Source organism: Abramis brama (assembly GCF_963993115.1).
Source record: "Abramis brama genome assembly, contig: SCAFFOLD_62, whole genome shotgun sequence".
NCBI lineage: Eukaryota > Metazoa > Chordata > Actinopteri > Cypriniformes > Leuciscidae > Abramis > Abramis brama.
This window is the reverse complement of record NW_028155987.1, coordinates 201,085-220,206: the sequence shown is the minus strand read 5'-3', so window position 1 is coordinate 220,206 and position 19,122 is coordinate 201,085. Positions and strand designations below refer to the sequence as shown.

At 41.4% G+C, this 19,122-nt stretch overlaps 1 long non-coding RNA gene across 1 annotated transcript; it reads left to right on the top strand.

Annotated features, from left to right (window-relative positions):
• The first annotated feature begins 384 nt into the window (after positions 1 to 384).
• LOC311077203 lies at positions 385 to 2,074 on the top strand. Its single transcript, XR_014604803.1, has 3 exons — positions 385 to 652; positions 734 to 819; positions 1,592 to 2,074. It is a non-coding gene; the product is annotated as an uncharacterized lncRNA (long non-coding RNA).
• The last annotated feature ends 17,048 nt before the right edge of the window (positions 2,075 to 19,122 follow it).

Here is a 19,122-nt window from a genome sequence, read left to right as displayed (position 1 = left end):
GCTTCGACAGCCTTAATCAAACGGGTTGGCGCGTATGGTCGTGTTGCGGTTAGATTGTGGTTAGGAGATTGTGGTTAGGTCATGTTTAGGGTTTATGCCACTGAGCTACGAGGAAGGAGCAACCTCAGCAGCAGCAGGAAGGACAGAGGAGTAGTGTGACAGCTCCAGGGAGGACACAGACAGTCATTGAGCAACAGTAGCAGTAAGTTATAAAAGACAAGGGAAAGAGAGAAGTAGCAAGACACCATTGTAATGTTTGATTTTGACCTTATAACATACATTTTAACTTGAATTGATTTCAATCTACACAATTTGTGACAATCTGTGCGGGATATGCAGTCCCCTGCTATTCTATGATTGATATGTGCACTTCTATAAAGTTGCAGGAAGAATTGGGAGACCATAGCAGTCCTGTCTGGATACGAGTGTGCAATATACCTTCTAAAGCTAAGTGTTAAAAGATTTTGCTTCAGTCGGTGTACTACTGCTTTTCATAACCGCATTTGAATCGAAATGTTATATTTGAATCTAATTTTGATTTTAATGTTTTTCAGGAACCAGCCAAATGAAGTCAGATTGTCTGAGAAGATCACGTGTGCTACATCAATGACGATGACGAGCTGGATACCAGATTACGTGCCAATTTCTTTCCGTAAGTTTTATTTCTGAGTTTCTTTCTTTTTTTTGTTTATTAGTACCGGGTGTATTAGTGATCCCATTGTTAATTTATTAGTTTCATGCCCGGAGAAGAGGTCCAAATATCTATGGCATTGAGGACAACGCTGAAGAATGAAGAAACAGAGGAAGAAGCAGACTGAGGTAAAGTTTGTCAATACTACTGATAAGGTCTAGTGTTTCAGTGCATTTTATTTTACAATGGTTTCATTGTTTTTCCCGGGTCAAAAATGGTCTTCGTTGGTGGCCAACAGACACTTCTGTCCTATCTTGCCCTCTTATTTAAAAAAAGAGCAGATTTTACCACTGGATTTCATAGTTTTGTAAGATACAATTATAATTTTGTTATATTGATATTAAAAAGTTAAACTAAAAAAAGTAGCATCAAAAGGTTTATTTAAACTAATAGTCTTAATTTTCTACCATATAGCTAACAATTGAATAAAATTAACAGGTAGCTAACAACAACTTGCTTTGCGCTTTATGATTTTAATCACTCCAGTATGAACTTAATTTTATTTATTTATTTTAGACTATGTTATTTATTTTAAAAACTGCTGTTTAATGTTTATTCATGTTAGTTCACTGTATTTACTAATGTTAGCACTTAAAACTTTTAATTTTAACAATGTACCAGTATTAGTAAATGTTAAAAATCACTAACAAAGATTAATAAATGCTAAAAAAGTTAAATGCAGGAAAAACCATGGGTTTTGTTCAAAGGTGTATGATTTGATGTGAAAAGCTTTGATTTTAACGTGCATGATGGTTCTCAGAAGTGACAGAGCAAAAATGGTATTTTGCCAGGCTTACATTTGACCCATCAACTATGCTGCTCAATAAGTCTTGGAGAATCAGAACAATTCAAATAAATTCACTAACATTATCATATATGTTTTACCTCCTCTGCCCTCAGGATATCCACGGAGACAGATGCGCGCCATTCAGCATAGAAACATCGGCCTCTCCCATCTGTGCAGAGACGGAGTTCACCTGAGCACAGAGGGAAACCAGCTTCTCCTGAGCAACCTCAGAGAAGGTCTGCAGGTGGAACTCCAAAGTTGAAGCCAAATGTCCTTTTAAAGGCAACAACGGCTCTTTTCAGAGCTACCCACTCATTCAACTAAAGAGCATTTTTACAAAATGTATTCACAACTAGGGCTGAACGATACATCGAATTTTCATCGTCATCATGATATGAACTCACGCAATGAACACATCTCAACAGACAGCCTGACACAATGAATAATGCCTGGTTCAGATTACAAGATTTTTGTGTCTGTTAAAATGTCACGGTGTCAGATTACACGATTTTGACTCCTAACAAGAAACATGTCAGACTACACGTTGCTTTCCGACCAGTCATCGCATGCCGTCACATGCACACATTCACTCGCAAACATTCACTCACACACGTTCACTCGCACACACTCACACACACACTCACACTCACTGTCCCTCGCTCACTCACTTGCGCTCTCTCACTCACTCACTCTCTCAAGCACACACACACACTCACTGTCCCTCGCTCACACACTCGCGCACACACACCTGCTCACTACACACACACTCGCTCACTGGCGCACACACACACTCACTGTTGTTCGCACTCTCACTCTCGCTCACATACTCAACCCGTCGTGGAGGACCGTTCAAAAATTAAACATGCTAGTCTTTCTGTCATGATGTCCTGAAGCATCGCAGAGGTTGTCGCCCACTATGACACGCTATATGAGATGAAACGATCGAATCTTGCGTCCCGACACCCATTGTCGTTTACGAATCCCCACGACACCCTACGTCAAACAGATTGTGCCAAAATCGTGCTAAAATCGTGAAATCTGAACCAGGCAGGTAATAAACTTTTGACCTAACACGCAAATAACCTATTAAAGCACTAAGACATGGGAACAGTATAGCTAACATTCACATTCAGGCTAAACTAGTACATAATTTAAAAAAATGCTTTTTATAATCTTAGGGGTAATGCTGTAAAGAATTTTAATACAAAGTAATAACTAGTACAACACTAGGATCTAATCCATTTGCTGGGTGAAATTTGACACAACAGGCGTTTAAAAAAAATCTTTTAAATAAACATTTGGTTAATTGGCACATACTGTGTTTTTGTCTTTATTGAATGGTATTGAAAGTTACTCATTGTCACATTATGAATATTTTCTTGTGAACTTAAGAGAAGATCCAGGTATATTCACAGATGGTTCTTTAAGATGGTAAGGGGGTCATTTAAAAGCTTACATTTAAATGAGCTTTATATACTCAACACTTATAAAATCAAGACCACTACATGTACAGGATATCAACGATCAATTAATGTTTGATGCTTTGAAAAGAATAACATGCATTCATATTCAGACACACCTGTTAACGTGTCTTCACACAGCTTCACTGAACAGCATCCAAATGGCATTTTAATCCAGAAGTGTGCATAATTGGAGGAATATTGATACATTTAGAAGTTTGTTTCATTTATTTAGACAAAATCATTATTTCTATTCATATTCCAATAAACTATGCGATCTGATGAGCAGAAGTGGCTTCCAGCGATTGCTGTTATGACCAAAGTAGGTATAGTAGGTGTGGTGTCATATTATAATTTTAAACTACAGTACAGTTGTTTTTTAATTTTTACATAACAAAAAAAAAATTAAACAATTATTTAAAAAAACAATAAAAATGAATTATAATTTAACACACTTCAATGATTGGTTTAAACAAAAAGGAAAATGTGCAGTATGATCGATGGGGTGTCACAGTTAAGTGCCTTTTATAAAGTAACTGCACATGCGTCCTCTACTTGGGTCCTTCACACAAACGAATCTGCCATTTAAAACAATACAAATGATGCACTGTTGCTCAGTATTAAGTTATAGATTGTGCTGTATGATTTCTTTTCATTTGCTACGACCTGGCTACACAAGAAGCACGTGCAGGGACGTGCAGATGGTAGTCATGGTAACGAACACAATATAAACCTGTTGTGCGTCTGTGCTGAGCTTCCGGTGGAATAACAACAAAAATGCACACTAATTAAGTGTCTGTGCTCTATATGCAACCACTAATCAGCCTATTCTGTTTGGTTAGTAAAAAAAAAAAAAAAACTTTTATGATTGCGGATTAGATCCTAGAACCCCTGACACGAGAGGCAAAAGTTCAACCGCTGGACTATTAACGTAGACAGACAAACATCGCGGATATGCATTTATCAGCCTGAAAATATTTGGTAGTAGGATCTACAACTAATAGCAGCTAGATCTCATTAAACAATCAATTATACCCAATGCACTGTTTCTAAATTTCTGGACATCGTAACGTTATTTTTTATTTTTTTATTAATTGTTATTGGTACTTTAAAATAGTAAGAGGGTCTGCACATCCAAAACGCTAAAAATCAGTATATATTACCATATAAATATTGAAATGTAAACATTGTCACAAATCATAAACAGTTTTATAAGCAATAAATTGGAATACATATACGTTAATAATTCTAATTATTATTCTGAAGTGCTGTTGGGTGGGGCCTGTAGAATGTGCAAAAACAGCCAATCAAACATGCAGCACTCATATTAATACTGGCGGTAAATCGCAGTTCCCCTCACTTGTCTTTGAGATGGCACCACGAGTATGGATAGTTGGCAGTTCTATTATGCGCAGGTTGCGTTCTCACATATGTGAGCAGGGCCTGGATGCAAACCTCGATCTTCCCTGTAAGATCACTTGGGATGGCAGAGGAGGTAGACTCTGGGAGCAATTGCTTCCAGCTCTGCGCTCTCTTCGGAGCAGAGCTCAAGCTCCGGACATTTTGATAATACACCTGGGTGGAAACAGTTTGCTCCGGGAGGGCCGCGATCGCTTGAGTTTCCTTAGGGAAATAACGCGGGACCTGGGCACATGTTTCGAGATGTTTCCCAGGACGAGGCTGGTGTTCTCATACATTCTGCCACGCTTGAAATGGAGAGGTCAGATTGGCAGGTCTGCCTACGGCGTGGAACGCAGCCGGCGGTTCATCAATGGGAAGGTTACCGGCTTCTTGGCAGGGAGACAGATGCGCGCCATTCGCCATCGAAACATCGGCCTCTCCCATCTGTGCAGAGACGGAGTTCACCTGAGCACAGAGGGAAACCGGCTTCTCCTGGACAACCTCAGAGAAGCTCTGCGGGTGGAACTCCAAAGCTGAAGCCACCATGTCTTACCCCCTCTGCCATCCCAGGCAACAACGGCTCTTTTAAGAGCCACCCACTCATTCAAATAAAGAGCGTTTTTACAAATGTATTAAATTATTTGTTCTTCACATTACTTGAGGTCAGGTGGCGGATACTTGTTGTTATAAAATAAAAATTTCGATGACGCACAAATCTAAAAAGCGCGGTCACAGAAAATTTGTTTTTAAATCATTTCAAGCGCGAAACGACTCGCGCGCTGTTTATGTGCTGCACACAACCAAAACGTGCTAACAGAACAGTGCTTTTAATGGTATTTTAAGCCATTGCGGATCTATGCATTTGTTCACGTCAAAATTCTATGCACTAATAAAATAGGCTAAACTAGTATCTCATTAAAACAAATGATAGGAAATCTTATGACTTTATAATAATTAAAAAAGGAACTTAGTTTAAATCTATCAATATATAGTGTTCACTCAGAACAACATAACCGTTAGAGCCACCTAGAAACCATATTGCAACATATAAGCCATATCCACAATATCTTACAGACATGGTTGTTGGCTCAGCCGAAAAAAGTCCCAAAGATTTAATATTGGCACAAAATTTGTGAGATTATATCTTTGGATCAGAAAGACAAAATTACTTGGGGTTGGGCTCTTTTGAGCTCGGCCTATAGCTAATGTTTTTTTTTTTTTGGCGGCCACCTTGAATGGTGATAGATGACTGACTGCAGCGCTCGTGACAGGGGGCGCTTGTTTCTGAAAGAACGAGCATAGAGAGAGACAGAGCCGGTCGCGCGCGCGCGCGCACTATCACTGTATTCAAACTGCCTTTCCCTCCCTCCATGGCGCAAAAAATCAATCATTAATATGTAGCCGCCCTTTCTCTAAAACCATTCACCCTTTTCTGACAAAACGTATAGGAATATTTGCTTTATCTGATGACATTGTGTGTATTTTCACAAACATAGGGTGCGAGTTGACAGACATTTTTTACACATGGCGTAGCAAGTGAATACAAGAACTAAAGCCCCGCCTCATCCAGTTCGAGTATCGGACCTGGTTGAAACACTAATGCATGAGTGTTTCAACCAGGTCCGGTACCCGAACTGGGTGAGGCGGGGCTTTAGTTCTTTGCATTAGTCGTCTAGGTAGACTAATACGCGCTCCCTACTGAGTCTCAAAGGGAAAAGCACTAGCTGCGTTTTTCTCGAACGTGAGGAGTGACACCTTCGAACACGAATCCCAGGAAGTGCCTGTGATGAGAGCTATCTGAATGTGAAAGTATGCGTCTTTCAGATCCACCGTCTGTACATGCATGTGGTACTACAATTTCCATTCTGTCCAAGAAAATGTATTAATACAGATTTTCCATTAATTCTAGAAAACATACACACAATGTCATCAGATATAAGCTAAGCATATTCATATACGTTTTGTAAGAAAAGGGTGAATGTTATTTGAGAAAGGGTGTCTTCATATTACTGGCATAGCCAAATCAAACCTTTCAAATGTAAGAAATATTTGTGGAAGGTTACTTTAACCTTAAAGTTTCCGTGCATTTTTACAGATTGCGGGAAAAGGGGAAACTCCTTTTCCTCGATTTACTGAAGCCTATAATGTAAAACGCATTTTGCATCTGCACAGCTAGCACAGTGAGTGTCTGGCTCGCTCATTGGCTGTGCTGCGGCAACTGCACACATCCAATGGCGCGGGTGCCTCTGACATGTGCGCCAATGAACTATCATCACGCCATTACACGTCAGCCCGCCAAGGGGGCGCGGCCTTAGCCCATATTATTATTCTTTTATGATATTTTTAGACCCCGAAAAACTTCATTTTAGCAGGTTTAACAACTGAAGCGACAACTTGCCAGGTTACTAAAGTGCGGCCGGCTACGAAATATATTTCGTTCCCTACTCTCAGGGAACTGAGGTTACAATATACTGAGGAGTTCCCTTTTCGAACGGTCACTTCATTTTGCGTAGCTATACGCAGTGGGGACGCCATGCAAAACGCCGCACTATAAGTAACTGGTTGCATTCTGCAGCTCACGACCCCTCAACTCAGGATTTACACACAGTTCTACAGTATAAATCACTACATCTGCTGTTAATATTTACATAGGTCAGGTAGAAAAATTGCCCATAGGTTGTTTTAAAAGTTAATTTGATGAGAATTTGATTATACCAAAATAAACAAGCATGCATTTTGTTTGTAATTTGTGTCATGTACGACTATTGTGCATCTGACATAATACTATTATGGTAAATGTGATGTCCTAATTATAAAACATATCAGATTAGATTAGTAATGAGGCTGAATGCCATACTAAAGGCACTCGTTATTAAAGATTTTAAGAACTCTAAATATTTTAACCATCTTAGACAACTACCAACTACCTAGTAACACCATAGCAACAACCAAAAATACCTTAGCAACCACCTAGTAATACCATAGCAACCACCTAGTAACACCATAGCAACCACCCAGAACACCCTAGCAACCGTTTAGAGCCACCTAGCAACCATATTCCAACATATAGAAGCCATATTTCAGCCCCACAATATCGTATAGACATGTTTGTTGGCTTGTATGCAGTCGTACAGAACACCCTAGCAGCCGAGTGGCGAGTTTTGCCACTGCAAGCACCACTTCACATTTTCTTCAGGAAATGTACATTCTAGTTAGTGGTGCTTTTTTGAAAGCATCACTATTGTTATTGCTCATACTTATTATTATTCTTTTTATTATTCTGGACAAAAGTTTGGCGCGTAACTCGCCCCGCACCATTTGTCACAGACCCCTGAGTGAGGTGTTAAATCGACCGGCTCATTGAGGAGAGGTGTGCTATGACTTTTCTAAGCGATCAGGTGTACGATGTTCGCACAGCGGACGAAAAAGCGGCCAAAAAAGTCCCATTGACTTTACATTGGGAGTTCTAAAAATATTTGAATCCCAACCGACGTTTTCACACACACACCACTCCAAAGGGCCTGACACCCCTGCATCTCTCCCTCTCTCTCTCCCTCAGAGGATTTATATTATCAAGCAGCCAATAAGTAATGGCCTAAAATCTTCATAGCCACACCCTAGCAACCAGTTTCAGCACCCTAGCAACCACTAAGAGCTCCATAGCAACCACCCTAAACAAAAAAAAAAACATTTTTTAATTTTTTTTTATTTTTTAAAGCAATTTTACTCTCGTGGCCTTGCGATATCGCTCCATGCTGGTGCCTATTCGGCCATAGGCACGAGGCCGCAGGCCGAGTGCCGTACAGAAGGCACTCGTTATTAAAGATTTTAAGAACTCTCTAAAAACTCCATAGTAACCATCTTTGACAACTACCAACCACCTAGTAACACCATAGCAACTAACAAAAACACCTTAGCAACCACCCTGAACACCATAGCAACGTCTAGAAATGCTCTAGTAACCACAAAAAACTCTAGCAAGCACCCAAAACACTCTAGCAACTGCCTAGCAACTGCCTAGCAACCACCCAAAACACCTAGCAACCACCCAGAACACCCTAGCAACTGCCTAGCAATGCCCTAGCATCCACCCAGAATACCATAGCAACTGCCTAGCAACACCATAGCAACCACCCAGAACACCCTAGCAACCACCTAGCAACGCCCTAGCAACCACCAAGAATACCCTAGCAACTGCCTAGCAACCACCCAGAACACCTTAGCAACTGCCGAGCAACACCATAGCAACCACCCAGAACACCCTAGCAACCACCTGGCAACATGCTAATCAAGCTGGCAACATGTTAATCAAGCTAGCATCATGCTAGCAACATGCTAATCAAGCTAGCATCATGCTAGCAACATGCTAATCATGCTAAAATCATGCTAGCAACATGCTAATCAAGCTAGCCTCATGCTAGCAACATGCTAATCATGCTAGCATTATGCTACCAACATGCTAATAAAGCTAGCATAATGCTAGCATCATGCTAATCAAGCTAGCATCATGCTAGCAACATGCTAATCATGCTAGCATAATGCTAGCAACATGCTAATCAAACTAGCATCATGTTAGCAACATGCTAATCAAGCTAGCATCATGCTAGCAACATGCTAAAATCATGCTAGCAACATGCTAATCAAGCTAGCCTCATGCTAGCAACATGCTAATCATGCTAGCATTATGCTACCAACATGCTAATAAAGCTAGCATAATGCTAGCATCATGCTAATCAAGCTAGCATCATGCTAGCAACATGCTAATCATGCTAGCATAATGCTAGCAACATGCTAATCAAACTAGCATCATGTTAGCAACATGCTAATCATGCTAGCAACATGCTAATCAAGCTAGCATAATGCTAACAACATGCTAATCATGTTAACATCTAGCTAAAAACATGCTAGCAAAATGCTAGCAACATGCTAATCAAGCTAGCCTCATGCTAGCAACATGCTAATCATGCTAGCATTATGCTACCAACATGCTAATAAAGCTAGCATAATGCTAGCATCATGCTAATCAAGCTAGCATCATGCTAGCAACATGCTAATCATGCTAGCATAATGCTAGCAACATGCTAATCAAACTAGCATCATGTTAGCAACATGCTAATCATGCTAGCAACATGCTAATCAAGCTAGCATAATGCTAACAACATGCTAATCATGTTAACATCTAGCTAAAAACATGCTAGCAAAATGCTAATCATGCTAGCATCTTGTTAAAAGCATGCTAGCAACATGCTAATCATGCTAGCATCTAGCTAAAAACATGCTAGCAAAATGCTAATCATGCTAGCATCTTGTTAAAAGCATGCTAGCAACATGCTAATCATGCTAGCATCATCCAACCAACATGCTAATCCTGCTAGCATCATTCTAACAACATGTTAATCATAGTAAATCATGCTGGAATGTGGTAAATCGTAGTACATCATCTTAGAAACATGGTAAATCGTGGTAAATAATGCTAAAATGTGGTATATCATGGTATCACAACATGAAAATTGTGTTAGCATCTGCCCAGTGGCGAATTTTGCCACTGCAAGCACCACTTCACATTTTCTTCAGGAAATGTACATTCTAGTTATTATTATTCTTCTGTTAAAAACTGTTGACTCAAACTCGTCCTAGAGCTTTAACTCTACATACTCCAAACTCGGCTCAGACACTCAAACTGATCTGAAGTTAGTTGCTATATCTTTTCAGACTGATCGGACTTACGGTTTTCCTAAAAATGACGATCAAAACTCGGAAAAACTCCCATTGACTTACATTGGGGAGTTCTAAAAACATTTGAATCCAAACTGCCGTTTTCACACACACAGACTCCAAAGGGCCTGACAGCCCTGCGTCTCTCCCTCTCTCTCTCCCTCAGAGGATTTATATTATCAAGCAACCAATAAGTAATGGCCTAAAATCTTCATAGCCACACCATAGCAACCAGTTTCAGCACCCTAGCAACCACTAAGAGCTCCCTAGCAACCACCCTAAACCAAAAAAATTTTTTTTTTACATTTTTTGGTATTTTTTAACGCAATATTACACTCGTGGCCTTGCGATATTGCTCCATGCTTGTGCCTATTCGGCCATAAAGATTTTAAGAACTCTATAAAAACTCCATAGTAACCATCTTTGACAACTACCAACCACCTAGTAACACCATAGCAACTACCAAAAATACCTTAGCAACCATCTTGAACACCCTAGCAACATCTAGAAATGCTCTAGTAACCACCAAATATACCCTAGCAACCACCCAGAACACCCTAGCAACTGCCTAGCAACCCCCCAGAACACCTAGCAACTGCCTAGCAACCACCCAGAACACCTAGCAACTGCCTAGCAACAACCCAGAACACCCTAGCAACCGCCTAGCAACACCATAGCAACCTGCCAGAACACCCTAGCAACCGCCTAGCAACCACCCAGAATACCTTAGCAACCGCCTAGCAACACCATAGCAACCACCCAGAACACCCTAGCAACCGCCTAGCAACCACCCAAAATACCCTAGCAACCGCCTAGCAACACCATAGCAACCACCCAGAACACCCTAGCAACCGCCTAGCAACCACCCAGAATACCTTAGCAACCGCCTAGCAACACCATAGCAACCACTCAGAACACCCTAGCAACTGCCTAACAACCACCCAGAACACCCTAGCAACCACCCAAAATATCCTAGCAACCGCCTAGCAACCACCCAGAACACCCTACAACCGCCTAGCAACCACCCAGAACACCCTAGCAACCACCCAAAATACCCTAGCAACCGCCTAGCAACCACCCAAAAGACCCTAGCAACCACCGAAAATATCTTAGAAACCGCCTAGCAACTACCCAAAAGACCCTAGCAACCACCCAAAATGCCCTAGCAACCGCCTAGCAACCACCCAGAATACCCTATCAACCACCTAAAATACCCTAGCAACCACCTAAAATACCCTAGCAACCGCCTATCAACCACCCAAAAGACCCTAGCAACCACCCAAAATATCCTAGCAACCGCCTAGCAACCACCCAGAACACCCTAGTAACCACCCAGAATACCCTAGCAACCGCCTAGCAACCACCCAGAACACCCTAGCAACCACCCAAAATACCCTAGCAACCGCCTAGCAACCACCCAAAAGACCCTAGCAACCACCGAAAATATCTTAGAAACCGCCTAGCAACTACCCAAAAGACCCTAGCAACCACCCAAAATACCCTAGCAACCGCCTAGCAACCACCCAGAATACCCTAGCAACCACCTAAAATACCCTAGCAACCACCTAAAATACCCTAGCAACCGCCTATAAACCACCCAAAAGACCCTAGCAACCACCCAAAATATCCTAGCAACCGCCTAGCAACCACCCAGAACACCCTAGCAACCGCCTAGCAACCACCCAGAACACCCTAGCAACCACCCAAAACACCCTAGCAACCGCCTAGCAACCACCCAAAAGACCCTAGCAACCACCAGAAATATCCTAGCAACCGCCTAGCAACCACTCAGAATACCCTAGCAACCGCCTACCAAAAAACTTTCTGGTCCAAACTTTCTCAAGCCAACTTAAAGTTTGTCTCGACGAACTTTCGCATCTAGTTATTATTATTCTTCTTACTAAAATTTTATACTCTATCTACTCCTAGAGCTTTAACTCTACATACTCCAAACTCGGCTCAGACACTCAGACTGATCTGACCAGGTGTGCTCTATCTTTTCAGACTGATCGGACTTACGGTTTTCCTAAAAATGACGATCAAAACTCGGAAAAACTCCCATTGACTTACATTGGGGAGTTCTAAAAAATTCAAATCCAGATTCAAACTCACCAACCGACGAAAATTCAAATCAAAATACCTTGAAGACTAAACCAAACTGCCATTCTATATACTATATTAGCCATTGAGACTCAATTAAACTAATAAACTCATCTATCTATCTACTTCAAACTATTTAAAACTTTAAACTACTTTAAACTTCAAACTAAATTAAACTTCAAACTAATATAAACTTTAAACTTAAGCTTTAACTCATTTAAATTTATAAACTGTACACTCATTTAAACTTATAAACTCTAAACTCATTTAAACTTATAAACTCAAAACTCATTTAAACTTATAAACTAAACCCAAAAACTTGTACACTTATAAACTCATCCATTTATACACTTATAAACTCTAAACTCATAAACTCTGAGTGTGTGTGTGTGTGTGTGTGTGTGTGAACACACACACACTCTAAACTCATTTAAACTTAAACTCTAAACTCATTTAAACTTATAAACTCAAAACTCAAAAACTCGTAAACTACTTTAAACTTCAAACCACTTTAAACTTCTTAAGTTTAAAGCTCCCAGCTCGCAAGCAACTCCATAGCAACCAAACTTGAGTACCCTAGCAACCGTTTTACAAGACCTATATCTCTGCATCAGAACATCGTATAGAGAGGAGGTTTGGCTCTTTTGACTCATGCTAGCAAACAGCACTTCCAACATGCTACACATGCTAGCAGTGAATAGCTACATGCTAATAGCGATTAGTTAAGTGTTAAATCATGCCAAGATCATACTAAGAACTCTATAAAAACTCCATAGTAACCATCTGTGACAACTACCAACCACCTAGTAACACCATAGCAACCACCCAGAACACCCTAGCAACCGCCTAGCAACCACCCAGAATACCTTAGAAACCGCCTAGCAACACCATAGCAACCACCCAGAACACCCTAGCAACCGCCTAGCAACCACCCAGAAAACCTTAGCAACCGCCTAGCAACCACCCAAAACACACTAGCAACTGCCTAGCAACCACCCAGAATACCCTAGCAACTGCCTAGCAACACCATATCAACCACCTAGAACACCCTAGCAACCACCTAGCAACCACCCAGAACACCCTAGCAACCGCCTAGCAACCACCCAGAATACCTTAGCAACCACCTAGCAACACCATAGCAACCACCCAGAACACCCTAGCAACCGCCTAGCAACCACCCAAAACACACTAGCAACTGCCTAGCAACCACCCAGAACACCCTAGTAACCGCCTAGCAACCACCCAAAATACCCTAGCAACCGCTTAGCAACACCCTAGCAACCACCCAGAACACCCTAGCAACCGCCTAACAACCACCTAGCAACACCATAGCAACCACCCAGAACCGCCTAGCAACACCCTAGTAACCACCTAAAATACCCTAGCAACCGCTTAGCAACACCCTAGCAACGACCCAGAACACCCTAGCAACCACCTAGCAACCACTTAGCAACACCATAGCAACCACCCAGAACACCCTAGCAACCGCCTAGCAACCATCCAGAATACCCCAGATACCACCTAGCAACCACCCAGAACACCTTAGCAACCCACTAGAAACACCCTAGCAACTTTTTAACTTTAAACTACTTCAAACTTTAAACTAATTTAAACTTTAAACTAAAAACTTCAAACTACTTTAAACTGTAAACTAAATTAAACTTCAAACTGCTTTAAACTTTAAACTAAATTAAACTTCAAACTACTTTAAACTTTAAACTAAATTAAACTTCAAACTAAATTAAACTTCAAACTACTTAAATCTTCAAACTACTTTAAACTTTAAACTTTCCAGTCCAAACTTTCTCAAGCCAACTTAAAGTTTGTCTCGACAAACTTTTTAATCTAGTTAAGTTGGCTTGAGAAAGCCAACTTACTGATATTGTACTTAAACTTATTATTATTATTCTTCTTCTTCTGACCCTTAAAATTTACAATTTGAATGCAGCCTAGAGCTTTAACTCTACATACTCCAAACTCGGCTCAGACACTCAGACTGTTCTGACTCGGTATGCTATATCTTTTCTAACTGATCGGACTTACGGTTTTCCTAAAAATGACGATCAAAACTCGGAAAAAAACATTTGAATTAAAATTGCGGAATGTTCAGGTTTTTTAAACTGCCAAACTGCCAAAAATTCAAATTTAAATCCCTTGAAACCCTAAACTAAATCAAACTGCCAAAAATTCAAATCTAAACTCCTTGAAACCCTAGACTAAATCAAACTGCCATTCTATATCATATAAAAGCCATTGAGACTAATTTAAACTAATAAACTCATCTATCTATCTACTTCAAACTATTTTAATCTTCAAACTACTTTAAACTTCAAACTAAATTAAACTTTAAACTAATTAAAACTTTTTAAATGTCAAACTTATATAAACTTTAAACTTCAAACTACTGAATTTACTTCATTTTAACTTATAAACTCTAAACGCATGTAAACTCTGAGTGTGTAAGTGTTATCGAGTTAGTGTGTGTGTGTGTGAGTGTATGTGAGTTAATGTATGTGTGTGTGTGTGTGTGTAACCGCCTAGAACACCATAGCAACCACTGAGAACACCCTAGCAACCGCCTAGCAACCACCCAGAACACCCTAGCAACCACCCAAAATACCTTTGCAACCACCTAGCAACCACCCAGGACACCATAGCAACCACCCAGAACACCCTAGCAACCACCCAGAATACCGTAGCAACCACTCAAAACACCCTAGCAACTGCCTAACAACCACCCAGAAAACCTTAACAACCACCCAAAATACCTTAGAACACCCTAGCAACACCATAGCAACCACTCAGAACACCCTAGCAACCACCCAAAATAACTTAGAACACCCTAGCAACACCATAGCAACCACTCAGAACACCGTAGCAACTGCCTAACAACCACCCAGAACACCCTAGCAACCACACAAAATGCCTTAGAACACCCTAGCAACACCATAGCAACCACTCAGAACACCGTAGCAACTGCCTAACAACCACCCAGAACACCCTAGCAACCACCCAAAATAACTTAGAACACCCTAGCAACACCATAGCAACCACTCAGAACACCCTAGGAACCACCCAAAATACCTTAGGACACCCTAGCAACACCATAGCAACCACTTAGAACACCCTAGCAACACCATAGCAACCACCCAGAACACCCTAGCAACCACCCAAAATACCTTAGAACACCATAGCAACACCATAGCAACCACTCAGAACACCCTAGCAACCACCCAAAATACCTTAGAAAACCCTAGTAACACCATAGCAACCACTCAGAACACCCTAGCAACCACCCAAAATACCTTAGGACACCCTAGCAACACCATAGCAACCACTCAGAACACCCTAGCAACTGCCTAACAACCACCCAGAACACCCTAGAAACCACCCAAAATACCTTAGAACACCCTAGCAACTGCCTAACAACCACCCAGAACACCCTAGAAACCACCCAAAATACCTTAGAACACCCTAGCAACACCATAGCAACCACTCAGAACACCGTAGCAACTGCCTAACAACCACCCAGAACACCCTAGCAACCACCCAAAATGCCTTAGAACACCCTAGCAACACCATAGCAACCACTCAGAACACCGTAGCAACTGCCTAACAACCACCTTGAACACCCTAGCAACCACCCAAAATAACTTAGAACACCCTAGCAACACCATAGCAACCACTCAGAACACCCTAGGAACCACCCAAAATACCTTAGGACACCCTAGCAACACCATAGCAACCACTCAGAACACCCTAGCAACCACCCAAAATACATTAGAACACCCTAGCAACCACTCAGAACACCCTAGCAACCACTCAAAATACCTTAGAACACCCTAGCAACACCATAGCAACCACCCAGAATACCCTAGCAACCACCCGAAATACCTTAGAACACCCTAGCAACACCATAGCAACCACCCAGAACACCCTAGCAACCACCCAAAATACCTTAGGACACCCTAGCAACACCATAGCAACCACTCAGAACACCCTAGCAACCACCCAAAATACCTTAGAAAACCCTAGTAACACCATAGCAACCACTCAGAACACCCTAGCAACCACCCAAAATACCTTAGGACACCCTAGCAACACCATATCAACCACTCAGAACACCCTAGGAACCACCCAAAATACCTTAGGACACCCTAGCAACACCATAGCAACCACTCAGAACACCGTAGCAACTGCCTAACAACCACCCAGAACACCCTAGCAACCACCCAAAATACCATAGAACACCCTAGCAACACCATAGCAACCACTCAGAACACCCTAGCAACCACCAAAAAGACCTTAGGAACCACCCAGAACACCCTAGCAACCTTTGCGGTCCAAACTTTCTCAAGCCAACTTAAAGTTTGTCTCGACGAACTTTCGCATCTAGTTAGTGGTGCTTGCTGAAAGCAAGGCATCACTATTGTTATTGCTCATACTTATTAGTGGTGCTTGCTGAAAGCAAGGCATCACTATTGTTATTGCTCATACTTATTAGTGGTGCTTGCTGAAAGCAAGGCATCACTATTGTTATTGCTCATACTTATTAGTGGTGCTTTTTTAAAAGCATCACTATTGTTATTGCTCATACTTATTATTATTAGTGGTGCTTTTCAAAGCAACACTATTGTTATTGCTCATAATTATTCCACACAAAGTTTGGCGCGTAACTCGCCCCGCACCGTTTGTCACAGACCTCTGAGTGAGGTGTCAAATCGACCGGCTCATTGAGGAGAGGTGTGCTATGACTTTTCTAAGCGATCGGGTGTACGATGTTCGCACAGCGGACGAAAAAGCGGCCAAAAAAGTCCCATTGACTTTACATTGGGCATTCTAAAAAATTCAAATCCAAACCGACGTTTTCACACACACAGACTCCAAAGGGCCTGACACCCCTGCGTCTCTCCCTCTCTCTCTCCCTCAGAGGATTTATATTATCAAGCAACCAATAAGTAATGGCCTAAAATCTTCATAGCCACACCCTAGCAACCAATTTCAGCACCCTAGCAACCACTAAGAGCTCCCTAGCAACCACCCTAAACAAAAAAAAAACATTTTTTATTTTTTATTTATTTTTTAAAGCAATTTTACTCTCGTGGCCTTGCGATATCACTCCATGCTTGTGTCTATTCGGCCATAGTACTGAAGGCACTCGTTATTAAAGATTTTAAGAACTTTATAAAAACTCCATAGTAACCATATTTGACAACTACCAACCACCTAATAACACCATAGCAACTACCAAAAATACCTTAGCAACCACCCTGAACACCCTAGCAACGTCTAGAAATGCTCTAGTAACCACCAAAAAACTCTAGCAACCACCCAGAACACCCTAGCAACTGCCTAGCAACCACCCAGAACACCTAGCAACTGCCTAGCAACCACCCAGAACACCTAGCAACCACATAGAACACCCTAGCAACTGCCTAGCAACGCCCTAGCATCCACCCAGAATACCATAGCAACTGTCTAGCAACCCCATAGCAACCACCCAGAACACCCTAGCAACCACCTAGCAACGCCCTAACAACCACCAAGAATACCCTAGCAACTGCCTAGCAATCACCAAGAATACCCTAGCAACTGCCTAGCAACCACCCAGAACACCTTAGCAACTGCCTAGCAACACCATAGCAATCACCCAGAAAACCCTAGCAAACCACCTGGCAACAGTATCTTGCTAAAAACATGTTAGCAACATGCTAATCATGCTAGCATCATGCTAGCAATATGCTAATCAAGCTAGCATAATGCCAACATCATGCTAATCAAGCTAGCATCATGCTAGCAATATGCTAATCAAGCTAGCATAATGCTAGCAACATGCTAATCATGTTAGCATCTAGCTAAAAACATGCTAGCAAAATGACAATCATGCTGGCATCTTGTTAAAAGCATGCTAGCAAACATGCTAATCATGCTAGCATCATGCTACCAACATGCTAATCAAGCTAGCATCATGCTAACATCATGCTAATCAAGCTAGCATCATGCTAGCAAAATGCTAATCATGCTAGCATCATGCTACCAACATGCTAATCAAGCTAGCATCATGCTAACAACATGCTAATCAAGCTAGCATAATGCTAACAACATGTTAATCAAGCTAGCATAATGCTAGCAGCATGTTAGCATCTAGCTAAAAACATGCTAGCAAAATGCTAATCATGCTAACATCTTGTTAAAACCATGCTAGCAACATGCTAATCATGCTAACATCTTGTTAAAACCATGCTAGCAACATGCTAATCATGCTAGCATCATGCTACCAACATGCTAATCATGTTAACAACATGCTAATCATGCTAGCATCATTCTAACAACATGTTAATCATAGTAAATCATGCTGGAATGTGGTAAATCGTAGTAAATCATCTTAAAAACATGGTAAATTGTGGTAAATAATGCTAAAACGTGGTATATCATGGTATCACAACATGTTAATTGTGTTAGCATCTGCCCAGTGGCGAGTTTTGCCACTGCAAGCACCACTTCACATTTTCTTCAGGAAATGTACATTCTAGTTATTCTTATTCTTATTATTCTGGACAAAGTTTGGCGCGAAACTCGCCCCGCACCGTTTGTCACAGACCTATGAGTGAGGCATCAAATCGACCGGCTCATTGAGGAGAGGTGTGCTATGACTTTTCTAAGCGATCGGGTGTACGATGTTCGCACAGCGGACGAAAAAGCGGCCAAAAAAGTCCCATTGACTTTACATTGGGAGTTCTAAAAATATTTGAATCCCAACCGACGTTTTCACACACACACCACTCCAAAGGGCCTGACACCCCTGCGTCTCTCCCTCTCTCTCTCCCTCAGAGGATTTATATTATCAAGCAGCCAATAAGTTATGGCCTAAAATCTTCATAGCCACACCCTAGCAACCAGTTTCAGCACCCTAGCAACCACTAAGAGCTCCCTAGCAACCACCCTAAACCAAAAAAAAAAATTTTTTT